Source organism: Capsicum annuum, chromosome 9 (assembly GCF_002878395.1).
Source record: "Capsicum annuum cultivar UCD-10X-F1 chromosome 9, UCD10Xv1.1, whole genome shotgun sequence".
NCBI classification, from domain to species: domain Eukaryota; kingdom Viridiplantae; phylum Streptophyta; class Magnoliopsida; order Solanales; family Solanaceae; genus Capsicum; species Capsicum annuum.
This window is the reverse complement of record NC_061119.1, coordinates 64,015,189-64,029,863: the sequence shown is the minus strand read 5'-3', so window position 1 is coordinate 64,029,863 and position 14,675 is coordinate 64,015,189. Positions and strand designations below refer to the sequence as shown.

The 14,675-nt window shown below is 29.9% G+C and overlaps 1 long non-coding RNA gene across 1 annotated transcript; it reads left to right on the top strand.

Annotated features, from left to right (window-relative positions):
- Positions 1-9,835: 9,835 nt before the first annotated feature.
- Positions 9,836-13,286, top strand: LOC107842021. Its single transcript, XR_007044668.1, has 3 exons — positions 9,836-9,886; positions 12,998-13,057; positions 13,149-13,286. It is a non-coding gene; the product is annotated as an uncharacterized LOC107842021 (long non-coding RNA).
- The last annotated feature ends 1,389 nt before the right edge of the window (positions 13,287-14,675 follow it).

The window sequence follows — 14,675 nt, the reverse complement described above, 5'->3', positions numbered from 1 at the left end:
AACAACACAAGTGTTACTATTACAACTATCATGGTGCATTATGATCCGGATATGTAGTTCTTTTGTGGCCAGCATTCTTACATACGAAACACTTTTTTCTTGATGAAAATGATTTTCTGACTCCACTCCTCCTCTTATATCACCTTCTTCTCGATTTGATAGTGTTTGGGTCAATATATCGAGGAGGTATAAATCTCTGCAAAATCTCTATAGGAACAAACAAAGATTCTTTAGGAGGCACCAGATTAATATTCTCACTATATACCATTACATATCTTTCCACCGAATAATATGGATATGAGCACTCATAAGTTTGAGTTCCATATTGTGCACCGTATTGGGCTCGAAGCGCTGCCATAGCATGTAGACAGAGTATTTTATCCAAGTCAAAAACTCTACATGTATAATATCCTATTTGAAGATCGATTGTTTCAACATCACCATGACCACCTATACTGAACTTGTAATCTATTATTTGATGAGCAAATAACCTATTCACCAAACTGATATTCGTTGATATTTGTTTTTCTGCTTCTAGAATAAATTTGTTTCTTGTGTCCACATACTGCATTTGCCTTTCGTGAAATAATTCAGCATACCTCTTTTTTATTTTCTTAAAAATTGCCACAATGGGAAAATATCTTTCAATGCCAAACATTGAATTCAATCATCCAGCTATGTTTGACATCATAATATTATACCTATACAAAAAACACTTAGTACGACATCATACGGTAAGTATTACAAAGTTGTAACTCAGACAAGACATTAAATTTATAAAAACGTACCTATTTGTCGAACAAAATGACAGACTCCATCTCTCAAAACCGACACGGTCGAGATGTTGTGCTGCCTTGGGATACATATCCCTTATTTGATTGAAATGATCAAACAACACAGTTGTATTATATGCTTTAGATGCTCTATAAAAAAGAGTCACGACCCTTTCATAATGAAAGTTGTTTCGAATATTTCCTCCAAGGTGCCTCATGCAACAACCAAAGTGAGCTGAAGTGAAAGAAATTGAACCCATCTTTCGAATACTTGGATGCCTATCCAAAGTTATACACAACTCTTCAGTATCGTCAACATATCTTCATAATTGTTCAAAAAAATATGTATACGAGGCATCACATTCCTTGTCCACTACACAAAAAGCAACGGGAAAGATGTGACTCTCGACATCCTATGCCACCGCCACTACCAAAACTTCATTATACTTGCTCCTCAAGAAAGTTCCGCCATCGGCTATGCCTTTTCTTAACTGTTGAAAACCAAGAACTCAAGAACCATAGGATATAAAAAAGTACTTGAACCTTCTATTTTCATCAACATGCAACGCCGTCTTACTTTTGGAATTTATAGACTCAAATATGTAACGGTAGGCATCGAGGACAGCATACCCTTGCTCATGTGTCCCCCTAACCAGCTCCTTGGCAGTACCCATAGCCGTATAGATCTTCCAATAACTGACTGTAACACCAAATTTTGTACAGAATGATTGGCCATATCAGCTACAGAAGGGACTTTGCCATTAGAGAATCTATTTTAAAAATAACTACCGAGGACCATTATCATGATGTGAGGATTTTGGCTCATAATATGCCTTGAACCACATGTGTGATACTTTTCATAAACATTAAGGATGAATTTTTTGAAAATTAAGCATTTCACAGCCCTCAACCACCACTTGCAGTCTAGATTAGCACATCTAAAATAAAAGATTTTGCTCGAATTAATCAATTTCTTTAGTTTGAAATCTTTTTTCAGGCAAACAATAAACAAAGAAGTAGATAGTTCTATCTTATCCTTGAATAACATTTCCTTGTAAAAACCAGTCTCGTCATCTTGGCGATTACTCGACTGTGTTGATTAAGAAGAACTACCCACCGTAATGATTGTAATAATGGGCGTAGGTGTTTGATCATCATCTGGAATATTCATGTCTAGATCATCAAATTTATTATCAAACATGTCTTGTTGTTCTTCTTCTATATTCTAGTTCTCATTCTCTCTTGGTTTTTCAACCACATACCCCCTTATACCGGTCTAGCTAAATTATTCAAATAAGCATGCAACCGAACCTGATCGGTTATTTTGAAAGATAGTACCCTATAAAGGAGTTGTACATATAGATGATGATGAGTTCTTTCGATTGACAATTCAGTTCACAATAGTTGATGCTTAAGTTCAAAAAATCATCATAGAAATCACTTTGGATTGTCATAGCAATCATTTTTAGCATTTTACCCTCCTTCCAAAGCCAAACATATCGATTGCTCTTATCGATCTATTCCCTATAACAATCTACCCCTATTGTTCTTGATCCCTCCATTAGTAGTACCTAAATAAATACATTTGTTAAAAAAAGTTAATAATGACATGATAATAAGTTAATAGTGATTGTATAGTACTATAATATGAACACCAACAGATGAGTAATCTATTGCAATAAGTAAATAATATGATGCAACAGGTGAGTTATATGCTGTAACAGATGACTCACCTGTTGGTATTCATGTTACGGTACTATAGAACCTGAAGCTAATTCCAACAATGAGTCATCTGTTGGAATAGGTGACTTATCTATTGCAACAGACTATACATCTGTTGCAATAGATAACTTGCTTATTGGGATATACTACAGAAACTTTGAAGCTAATTCCAAAAGATGAGTCACCTGTTGCAAAAGACTACTAACTTATTGCAACAGATTGCTCATCTGTTATAATAGATTGCTCATCTTTTACAATAGATTGTTCATCTGTTACAACAGATGATGTATCTATTGGAATCGACTTCAGGTTCTATATTTTGCAACATGAATACCAACAAGTGAGTCATCTATTAGAATCAACTTCAGGTTTTATGTCAATATATGAGTAATATATTTCAACAGATGACTCATCTGTTGCAACAGATAACTCATCTGTTGCAACAAATGACCTATCTGTTTGATTCATGTTACAGCACTATAGAACCATAAATATGAATCCAACATATAAGTCTTCTGTTGTAATAGATGAGTCATCTGTTGAAATAAATGAATCTTATGTTTCATTCAAGTTCAAGTTCTATCCATTGTTGAAAAAACAACAGTAGCAGTGTACCCAAATGAGAAATTCAGCTAAAAATTATAATTTTAATTACCAAAGTCACCTATGAAGGAATGTCAAAATGATATACGAAATAAAATTTGACCAAAAAAATTGATCAAGTAGCAGCATTAACGGCAACAATAACAACAATGGTCAACAAGAAGAAGATGATGATGATAATGAAGAAGAAGATGATAATAATGAAGAAGATGATGATGAATAAAGAAGCAACAATAATGAATAAAAATCACGAAGAGATAGAAAACAACACTATGAGAAGAGAGACAAACACCCATTTTTTCCTCCGTTTCTAGTTATATTAGATTTTACTTGGATCAAAGTGTAAATTAAAAAACTTGTGGGCTATTCTCAAACTTTTCCAACTTTCTTAACCCCTAATAAAGTAATTGTCACCTACACTCAATTTTTAAAACTTGAGTCACCTACACCTCATTTCAAAACTCTTTTGTCACTTTAAACAAAAAAACACCATATTTCTCGAACTTTTTTAAAGTTTTACGAACATTAACCAAAAGACTCTTTTAATAAGCTTTTTTTTTTAGAAAATAGTCCAAACACTATAATTTTCCCTGAGGTTGTTTACCAAAAGTTTTTTCTTTTCTTTTAAAAAAAATTTAAAAAAAAAATTGTGGCCCTGTTGATATTTAAGATTTTTTTTTAAAATTTGTGATCCTCAATCTACCATGAAATTTATATGGTTGTATTGAATCATGTATTCTGAATAAAATGTAATATATAAAATTTATATTTATACATATTACTCCCTTCGCTCATCTTTGCCTGTTCATTACTAAAAATAGATTTCTAATAATAATTGTCCAGTTTGAAAAACTAATAAATAATTTTATCATTTTGTTTCTATTTTACTCTTACTATTAAATGCTACTAGACTCTTAAAACGTACATTGCACGTTTGTTCCCTACTATTGTAGAGCATGTAATTGTAAAAAGAAAAATTGTATAGCAAACAAATATTAAACCTAATTTTCCACAAAAAGTCTTTTGTTATTTTTCTTTTTCACCAAAAGAGCACATATCTTTTTGCTAAAATAAAGTTTATGTCTTCACAATATATGAAAGTACAATAAAGGATAGACAAACAATACATATATTTTTGTCAACAGAAAGTACATGTCTTTAGAATTATACAAAAATACAACAAAGGATAGCATGTGATGCCAACCTATTTAAGCTGGTGAATGCACCATTTTAAGGGGTAAGAGATTGTTTTAGTTAGATCCTCGGCTCAAGAAATAATAATAATAAAAATAATAATAATAATCAAATTAAAGAATAAATTAACAAACTTTACCGTAAAACATACTTGTTTGAGATGACCATATGCTACAAAAAATAAAACAAACCAATTTTAACCAGCATAATATGTAGAGTTAGAAATAAGATTTACATATACTACTTTTTTAGACTCACGAAAAATTACTAATATAGTATTATTGTTAGTATGTTTGGCTATAAATAAAAGAATTTTTAAATAAACCAAGAAAAGAATTTCATGTACACAGAGAATTGAAAGTGAGAAAAAATTGAGGGTGAAAAAATACGGTGAGAAACATGCAAATTTATGATGGGGAATACGAAGGGAGATTTCTACAGCTAAAAGTGACGTGTTCGAATTTTATTAGGAAAAGAATACTCCTTTAATTAGTTGCCCAATAAATTCACAAAATAATATGATTTTCTTGTGTTATTTTATTTGTCGTATCTTTCTTTTTGGTTATAACTATTACTATTTTTGGTAATAAATTTGTAACTATACAAAAGAAAAATAATTTGGGAGACAAAATTATTGTAACTTTTTAATTATAATAATTTTTGGGCATTAAAACCTCATAACCGTAGGATTACTTGATCAAAACATAGAAGTCTTAATAAAATTCATACTTTGAATTTAATTAAATTTTGACCTCTAAGAATTCCCCCCACAATATATTTTAGGAGTCTTTGGATGTTTCATAATTTAGGAGATGATATTATAAAGATAACTAATTAATAATTGAAGAAAATAAGTGAAAAGATTATTTTATCTACTGCAAGGTCTTTTAATGAAGGGCAAAAAGTTCAAACAATATTTTTAAGACTCTTCATACTTTTAATTTAGTGCTAGTTCAATCGCACGTGCCTCGCACGTGTAACAATTGATTTAAATTAAATGATTTTATCTATTGCGGAGATTTTTAATAAAGTGTAAAAAATTTAAATCACTTTTTAAAGATCCTTCACACTTTAATATAATAATGTAAATATAAACATATATTTTAGTGTAAACACAAATATATTTTATCAGCAAAAGTTTCAATGGTTGATGGATCATCACTTTTGCGTTTGATGTGTAGTACCTCTTTTCCTTACTTACATAGACTGAGATAGACACATCAATTTGAATCATATTTGTGGTACGATTATTTTTCTTTTTTTGATATTTAAATTTTTTTTTATAATTAAAATCTTTTTCTAAGTTAAATCTTTACAAAATCGTTGATTCCATTCTTATTACGTACTTTAAACTTTTAAAAATTTGATACTTCTTAAATTTTTCATATTCAAACGTTTTTATATTTATTTCTGAATTTTTCAAATTTTCTTAAAATCAAATTTAGTTGATTTCGAATTTTTAAACTAATGAAAAAAATATTAGTTGTCATTAATTCTGATGATTTCTAATAAGGAAAGGTTTGACCATAAATATATCTAATTAATTTTAACTCTTAAATATTAGCAAAAAATAGTGAAAAGATAATCTTGTCTAAAATAAAGACTTTTAATGAAAGACAAAAAGTTTAAACAACATTTCGAAGGCCCTTCGCACTTTTAGCATATTATAGATTATAGATTATAGATTATAGATAGATATAGATTCATTATCCAATGTATTTTTTTAAATATTACATTCAAAAGATGATATCATAAAATTACCCATAGTATGTATTATTTATTAAATTGTATGACAAGTCAATATTGGACTAGCAAAGATGAACAGAAAAGAAAATATTTCATTATATAGTATATATTGAGGAAAATAAAAAGAAACATAGTAATAAGAATTAAATCTAGAAACCTAACAAATGCAAGCGGAATTTACAATATTTATTATACTATAAGAGGGAGTAGATACGAGGTCAACATGTCTGCCTTGACAGAATTCTTTTGGCTATCAAAAATTTTTCTTTGCTTTTTCATATTTGCTCCGTAATTGTGGGGGTATATTTGGTATTATTCGATCTGTGTGCTTTGGCGGAATTCTATTGGCTATCAAAAAAATTTCTTTGCCTTATTATATTTGAAACTCGGAATCAAAATAAGCTAAAATATGAACAAAGTGACACAAATAAGTCAACCCTTTAATTGGTTACCAAAATACGCTAAGTGTAATAATTTATTACGTTTTATGTTAATATTTAAATGATACTTTAATGACATTGAACAGTGCAATAATTTTTTGTAAAATTCAATAAAATCTTACAATTTATAAACATCTTATAAAACATAAGTATTTCTTAGGTTTTATCAAAAAAGACAAAAATAAAAAGTTGTCTTTTTTCAAATGAAAGTACCATTCAACTTTATGTCATATCAATTGATAAATTGTACTCCATCCATCTCATAATAAGTGGATTATTAGAGTATTTTTTTAATGTTCGAAATAAGTGAATTATTGAATTTTTATTTTTTTTTTGTAAATTTACCCTCTATTAAAAGCTGCAGAGTACTTTTGACAACCAAGGAGTTGAAAATTAAAAGCTGCCAAAAGAGATATCAAAGAAAAATTTTCTACTTTGGTCAATTGCCGGTAAAAGCGTTCAATTAAAGTTGGAAAAGGATAAAAATGGAAAAACATAACAAAGTTTATGTCTTTATTTTTTTTCTAAACATGTGTGCCAAAATTCAACAATTCACTTAGTGTGAAATGGAGGGAGTAATAAATTGTTACAATTTATAAATTGTAATAAATTATTATGTATTATAAATTGTAATTAATTATTACGTTTTTAATTAAAAAAAATCTAGTTTCACCCTTTCTTCGTCCTCTTTTCCAACCAATAAAGTTTATAACAATTCAATAATTCAAATTCAATTAACTAATCCAATTTAAACGTAGATGGGATGTTCTATGTACGTAACTTTTCAACTAGTATTACTTAATAAATTCTGTATTGAGATAATGCCCTATTACCCCCCCTGAATGATACCCTAAAGGGTGAAGACACACCTCAACTTAAAGGGGGTCCTATTACCCTCTTGAACTAATTAAAAATATAATTTTAATACTCTTAGTGCCTACATGGAACAACACATTGAAGTGTCCACGTAGGCACACATGTGTGCCACGTATGTGCCATGTAGGCACTAAGGGTGTCAAAATTATATTTTAAATTAGTTCATGGAGGTAATAGGACCCCCTTTAAGTTAAGGTGTGTCACAACCGTTTTGGGTATAGTTCGGGGGGAGGAGGGGTAATAGGGTATTTTCACTTCTGTGTTTACTACTTACTAGTATACGTACCTGCGCGATGCGCGAAATATTTTTTTATGATTAAAAAAATATTAACTTGTTCATATAAAATTAATTAATTTCTAGTGGATAAAATTAACATAGTTCAAAGACAATGAAATACTAAAAATGATTATTAATAGTGAAATTACAATTCATACTTAATAACAAACTACAATTTAAATTGTTTACATGTTTTGATATAAAAAAAAATATCGGTATTGATTAATTTTAAAAAAATAATATATTTTAATATATTAAGTAATTATTAATTCTATTTTTGGAATTTTAACTTTATATTTTTAATAAATTAAAAGTTTTAATTATATCCCTTACCATCCATTTCATTTTCTTAATCTATTAATTCAACTTCATCTGCACTTTTTAAAATAAAATGCCATCTTTCAATTTCATTTTAAATACTAAAAGTACTTGACTTTGTCAATTACAAAACTTCTAATTCTAATACACTCTAATGCGCGAATAATATTAAAATATTATTTCTAAGTATTTTAAATTAAAATAACTTGTTTCTCACTGAAATTTTGGTCTATAATATTAAATTATTTTATTTTGATTTATATAATATACTTTTCGATTTAGCAAGTCACCAAAAGAATGAAACATTTATATATTAAGTAAAAACAACTATAAAATGATAATATCACCCGTAAAGAAATTATTTAGTGCGAGCATAAACGTGTATAACTATTTATATCATAAATTTTGAAAGACTTCTTAAATATTTAAAATTCATACCTATTTCAATTATTTCATATAATAAATTGAAAAGAGGTGAGTAAAAATTATAGGAAATAATTTATTAAAAATTAAATTTTATATGTATAAAATAATTAATGCAACCATTTGAGCCATTAAAAATTAAAATAATTAGGAAAAAGTAAATAAAATAGCATATTTAAGTATTAAATTACAAAAAATAACAGCACTTTTATCAAATTCCATTTTGTAGCATATGTATTTGTATGTATTTGTATTTTTGTAGCAACAGTTTGCAAAAATACAAAATACATATCGATCATAAGGGCAGTAAAAATCATATGTATTTGTATTTTTGTAGCAATAGTTTGCAAAAGTACAAAATACAACTTGCTATATTATGTAATTATGAAATTGTTACTATGAAACTCATAATTAAGGGGATAAGTAATCTACCCAAGCACAATTATCAATGTTAAAAACCCAAACACAATTTTTAGTGTAACAAATATCTAAAAATAAAATGGCAAGTCTCTTCTTTCTAATCCTAAAGGCAAAAATGAAAAATGGAAAGTGTACACTGTTCTTCTTCTTCTTCTTCTTCTTCTTCTTCTTCTTCTTCTTCTTCTTCTTCACATCTCTGATCTGTTGTCATCGCTCTATATTGTTCCAATTTCATCAATTATCGTATCTAATCAGGTAATATTTTATCATTTCTGAGTTATCTTGTTGTTTTTCTCTCTTGTTCGATCTTGAGCTTCAAGCAATCAAAACTTTAAAATAAACTGCTTTAAACCAAATACAATTCAAGTCACCTTAAACTCTTACCAAATGCTATGTATTCAGATTCGAATGGAGCTATCTCCAAGTTGTGCTTATTGTTTTACGGGAGTTTGAGCTCAGATATGTTAATGGAAAATATATTCTGATATACTACCCTTTAATTACATGATGAGGCTGTGATGATGACAAATGAAGTTCTAGAGTTAGTTGGGACGCAGGGTATTGGAGCTTTCCGAATCTTGGTAGGGGACCTGTAAGGCATCTCGTTTTGCAACCACGGTCTGCAGCCATGGTGGTTTGTTTGTCTCTTTTGCGTGATTTTCTCTCACGGATCTGAGCTCAAGACCAAAGAATTGGGTTTGAAGAACCTTTGTAAGCAGTTGGCCATATTTCTTTGTGAAAATAAAAAAAAATTGTTTTTGTTTTAAAAGTGGAAAATGATATTCAGATGTTGGAGTTGTGTTCGGCCACATAATAAATTGGAGTTTTTTTGAATTTTTTTATGTAATTTGGAGTGAAAATTGAAAACAACTCTTTCTTTTTCTTTTGAATTTTTGAAAATTCTTGATAAATGTAAAAATAATTTTTTTTTGAAAATTTATGGCCAAACGTATTTTCCGGAGTTCAACTCCAAAAAAAATTAAAAATAATTTATGGCCAAAGAACCCTTCAAGTTTTGCAAGTTCCCTTTTGTTAGATTAGCCCAAAAATGTCAAGAATGAGGCAGCAGAGAGGGTATAGGATTTCTTTCAAAGGTGATTGCCCTTATCTCTACTTTGCCTGTGATTCTCCATCTTCTAACAAACCAGCAACCCATAACAAGAAAGAGACAGAGAGTACATTTGAGTTTCTGGTTTTCTTTACATTTTTGCACCCTTAAATATATGCTCGAAATGCAATACACACAACTATACTATAACGACAACTGCTTGAACTTTTAATTTCCAATCCGTATCTCCATCATGGCTTTAAAAATTATTAAAGTGGCAGTAATAATGATTTTTCTCTATTTCTGGGCTAATTAATTTGGGCATGGAGATAACCAACCTATATTTTTGTTTGGCAACCCTGTATGGCCAGTGATTCAGATATATTATCGTACATGCAACGTGTATTGCAGTAATGACGTGGTTGGATTATCCTTTTCCTTATGATAACTTAAATCTGAGCCTTAATTTGCTAAAAAAAAATAGGGAAAAGGGTAATTTTACCCCTTCATATGAATAAGGAAATATCTTATCCATGATTAATATGGGAGATATTGAACCAACGATCTTTTGATCTGCAGTTTCAATGATTTTCACTCCTAATGTATTGCCATGTTTTTGGCCAGTAAAATGAGGCATTTGAATGAAATTTTGGATTTCTATATACTCACCTGGAGCTTCTTGTTCGAGGTGTTTCGGTGATGTCTATGATGTTGAATAGATTAGTTCATAGTATTACCTTGTGGGTGTCTTGTTTCCTTTATTATCTAGCAGCGTGTTATCCCATTTTCTTTTGTACTTTTATGTTTTTTTGTTTGTTATACTGTTGTTATCTATCCTGAGCTGGGGGTCTATCCAAAATAGCCTCTCTACTTCATCTGAGGTAGTGGTATGAATTGCGTATACTTTACCCTCTCCAGACACCACTTCATGGGAATACACTAGGTATGATGTTGTTGTTGTTGTATTGCACCTATAATTAATCGAAAAGTACACATATGCCTATATTTTATTTTGTTTTTATTGTATTTCATATATCTACTGCATGTACTTGTATCTCAAGTGTATTATTCAATAGAATAATATGAAGTTATTTGTTATGGAATAATACTACAGTTTCTCTATTGAATTCTATTCTTCATCTTATTATAACTCAACTCTTCTAGGATACTGATATTTTTCTCAAATTTGCCAATGATTGTCGCCAAATTAAAATTAATTGCCCCATTGTTCAGGGTATAATGCCCATTAACAATTATAAGGGCTTCTTGCATATGACTGGATTTTGCAAGACTAAGGTATCCCCATATTTTGGAGTACAGACTTTTTCATATTGTTTATCTGTATGCTTTTTTGTATACTGACATATCACTTCACTGCTATTGGTAATGCATGGTAAAGCCTAAAATATTGATATGTTATATTGCTCGAAGTTCAGTTAAGTACCATAAAGTCAGCGTCTTCTTATCTTCATCCTTAATGTTACTCTTCTTAATGTTGTATGTATGCTTAAGTCTTCCTCAATCACTAATTATTGTTCCCTTTTTCATCAATGCACACAGCTCAGCAACTCTGTATAGTTTCTTTGTATGAACAAAGCATTACTTGATTCTAATAAATATCTCATGTATGTGATCTTGCCAACAAATTAACAAATGAAAACTTCTTAAATTAATGTTTTTCTATATGTATCAACTACGTAAAGGTAAAGGAATCTTATTGAAAGAGTTTTAAGAGATAGACTTGTATATGAGAGCCCAAATATGAACAAAACTGTGAGCTTTGATTACATGAATCGTCAATTGGTGTGGAATGAATTCTCGTTAATCATCCTTTCATTGTCATTATCTTGCAAAAGTTGTTTACCTTTTCATCAAGTATTAAAGAAGACTCGCTGAGAAATTTCAAGATTGTTTCCATCGATAACAATATAGAGTATTACATGTTTTTAAGTTGTTTTACATACTGCCAGAGGCTAACAGAATCCTATATTCATCCTGCATATGCATGCCTTTTTTTCCTTTTTAAGTTGAACTAAGTTCATCTTACAAAGAAGAGTAATTGAGAGAATCTGAGGTGGCAATTTATACTTGGCAAAAAAAATTAAATAACCTGTATCTTGGCGGGGTAACACACAAAGTAATCTCAGGTTTGCAACCATGACGTTGTCTTCATTCTCTTTATTTTTTCAACACATAAGAGATTATATTTTACCCTTGTAACTCTTCTTTAGAAATGGTTGTTACCAATTGTATTGTATTGATATTCTAAAAGGGTGTCTCAGGTTGGGAATTTTTCAGGTGAGAGCCAAGTATTTCCCTAAAAAAAGTATAAGCCCAGAAGGAGAAATGAGGTTAATGGAGAGAAGGGATTTTCTGTTAAGGATGGTTGCTCCTCTCTATTGTGCCAATGATTTTCTTTTGGCTAGTCTACTCATTAATAAAATAATTTACCTTGTGAAAAAAATGTACATTGAATATGATTGACGTTTAAGATCTTAGTCTTAAACGATTCCTTTAATATGTGATGAAGCTCCTTCATGTTTGAATCAGTAAGTGAAATTTTACTAATGCATTAATTTCCGAACGCTAAAAAATCCTCCCTTCACACACAGATATCCTCATGTGTTCACCTGATGGAGCATAGCACTCTATTTTCATCATTTATAAATTGTAGACTGCGCCGCTGAGCTAAAGTGTTAAGACAAAAGTATTTCAAGTTATGTTGGAGTTGTATTCTTCCTCCAAAGCACCTCTAGCATCTTTCCTCCGATGTATTAATAATGCAGCTTGGCTTTATCCCTGCATCTTATTTTTAAAAATTTACAATGGTGTCCAAATTGTGCACACCTTGACTATTCTACGCTTTTTGTTAATCTTCTGGAAGTCTAAAATGATTAGGCGTTATTTATGTATCCCTTACATAAGGTCAACCTAAGCAAGCTTATGCTAACATGTTAATACCATATTCCATCATATATTTTCACTGTAGGTTAAAAATTTAGGCGCATGGATCTTTGACAATATCAATACCTTTTACATGCTTCCAGTTCATGATTCGAATCTTCTTATAAAATCTTTTTCCAGTTCTCATGTTTCAATGTGCAGTTGGGTTATATTTTTTTCTTCCTTTGTTTCTCTGATGATGATGTACTTGCAGGAATTGGTAAGTGCAGGTTGTGCAAGGAGATCAGCATATGCTCCTAATCCTGCTGCCAAGGTGAGTTGAAATATCTTGCTACTTTGATGATCCTAAAGCATTGTTGGCTGCCTATTGATACTTTTTGCCCTCAAATTTTGATGTTTTGTAGGTTGTCGATGAATTTGCTAGTTAGTAGATGCTACATTCATGATTGGAGATTTGCAAATGGTAAAAGAACAATTTGGATTTTGAAGTTTTAGATTTTCTAACATATATTCGTAGCATCCAAGAGCTTGAACTTGTAAGTTTGATATTTATTTATTTCAAATGGTAATCTTAGTCTATATTACTATTCTTGGTGTCCACTATTTGGGATACTGATATTGAACCATGAGCTTTAAGTAGTGTCTTGGTTGAAAATTATCGCAATAAAATATTATGGTTATTGAATAGAGAAAATGTATAACAATAAGAGAATATTAAAACATGAAAACTTGAATAAATTGTAATTGGCACCATCAGAATGTTTAGTCCATAATAAAACTCAATACTGGAATTAAAATAGAAAATATGACATCCCACTGAATGTATCTTATTCAAGTCTCCTAAATAAGCTGAGACTTATGTGATTTTCTCGTATTTTATGACTTTTTTGACCTTACTGCTTAAAAGTTGTGCTTTGGGATCATCATCAACTTATACAACAGGTGATTCACTCTCAGATATACTTCTCTTTGTTGGGGTATTGAAATAGAGATCACATCATTCTCAGCTACAGAGTCCTAAAAATTCAGTTAAAAAAAGATTGAAATCAGTTATATTTTTTAGTTTTACATATATATATATATATATATATATATATATATATATATATAGAGAGAGAGAGAGAGAGAGAGAAAATAAGTGCATAATATCACCGTTAATTCGTCATCTCCAGATGCAACATGTTCATGGTTGAACTCTGAAAACTATGTAAGAAAAATAATAATGTCAACAACAGTTTATATTTCAAGGTGATAAATTTAAACATTAATAAAATAATTTAAGTTTGTTTGAAATTCATATGAATAATATAACATACAGTGCATGTATCTTCACTTGGTGGAGGACGATTTTGCTTGATGAGATTTTTATCATCACTAAATTTAAGAACAGTGTAAACCTCGTCATGTTTGTCGATGTTGTCTTTCTTGACGTCCACTTTAAATATAACCTCTCTATCTAAAATATAACTCAAATCCGATGGATATGAGGGCGCACAAACAACACCAACATTCTAAAATAAGTGGTGATATTAGAAATGACATAATAAATAAAAAGATTTAAATATATATATTTTTTACCTTGAGTAATTCTTTCATTAATTCACTGGCTGTATTCCCTATAAGTTTCATTGAAGGTTGATCCCAAAGCAACAAAGAAATAAAGCCAGTGTCATCTGTGATTCTCAGGAATAATTTATGCCTGCAAGGCATTATTTTTTAATTTTATATTTCATGTTGTAGTTATAATCAAATGGAACTATGATATTCATGATACCTGTGATTTGCAGAATTCTCAAGGTTTTGACACGTTTTACAGTAAAACTTATTGCCAAAATTTTCAAACTTTCTATTACAATCCTTGCAACTCAGGTATGATCACTTTTTATCAAGGTCTATGTGTATTATGGTGGCAACAACACAGAAGCTCCCTT